The sequence below is a fragment of the Rattus norvegicus genome, chromosome 4 (assembly GCF_036323735.1).
Source record: "Rattus norvegicus strain BN/NHsdMcwi chromosome 4, GRCr8, whole genome shotgun sequence".
Taxonomy (NCBI): Eukaryota; Metazoa; Chordata; class Mammalia; order Rodentia; family Muridae; genus Rattus; species Rattus norvegicus.
In genome coordinates this window covers 36,719,387-36,720,379 of record NC_086022.1, presented here as the reverse complement: position 1 = coordinate 36,720,379, position 993 = coordinate 36,719,387, and positions in this window count along the sequence as shown.

Genomic DNA, 993 nt, shown 5'->3' with positions numbered 1-993 from the left:
AACCAGCATTTGAATAATACAAGTGCAATAATGCTAGTGCACAAAACATTATGCTTACAGCTTGTCAGTAAATGAATTATATAACAGCTTACAAATTACTAGCTTTTATAAAATTAAGATTTTTTTTCATTTTTATTAGTTATTTTATTTATTTAAATTTCAAATGTTATCCCCTTTCCCTGTTCCCACAAGCCCCTTATCCTCTCTCACTCCCCTATGCTTCTATGAGAGTGCTCCCCTACCTGTCCACCCATTCCTGCCTCTCTTCCCTAGCATTCCCCTACCCTAGGTCATTGAGCCTCTACAGCACCAAGGGGCTCCCCTCTCAGTGATGCCTGCTAAGGCAATCCTCTGCTACATATGCAACTGGAGCCATGGGTTCCCCCCAACCCCTATGAATACAACCCCCATGTTGGTGGTTTAGTCCCTGGGAGCTTTAGGGGTGGGATCTGGTTGGTTGATATTATTGTTCTTCCTATGGGGTTGCAAACCTCTTCAACTCCTACAGTTCTTGCCCACTGGGGTCCCCATGCTCAGTCCAATGTTTGCCTGTATATAACTGCATCTGTATTGGTCAGGTTCTGGCAGAGCCTCTAAAGGACAGCTATGCCAGGCTCCTATCAGTAAGTACTTCTTGGTATCAGCAATACTGTCTGAGTTTGGTATCTGCAGATGGGATGAATCCCCAGGTGGTGGGCACAGTCTAATTTGAGCCTCAAAAATTCAGTTTAAGATTTAATTGAAGATCTTTTGGCATCAAAACAAAACTTTAAACAATAAATGCAGTCCATAAAGAGACCAGAACTTTATTTTTCTGTTTCTTTTCTAGTGTACAAAATTATTAAATATATGTTGTTTTTATTTAAAAAGTTCAGAAGCCTGGTGTTAAATACAGTTGACAAAACGTCAAAGTCAGCTTTTGTTACCCTTGAGTATATATATTTATAACCTTAGGGGTTTACATCATATAAAATATCCATTCTAATTTAAGAT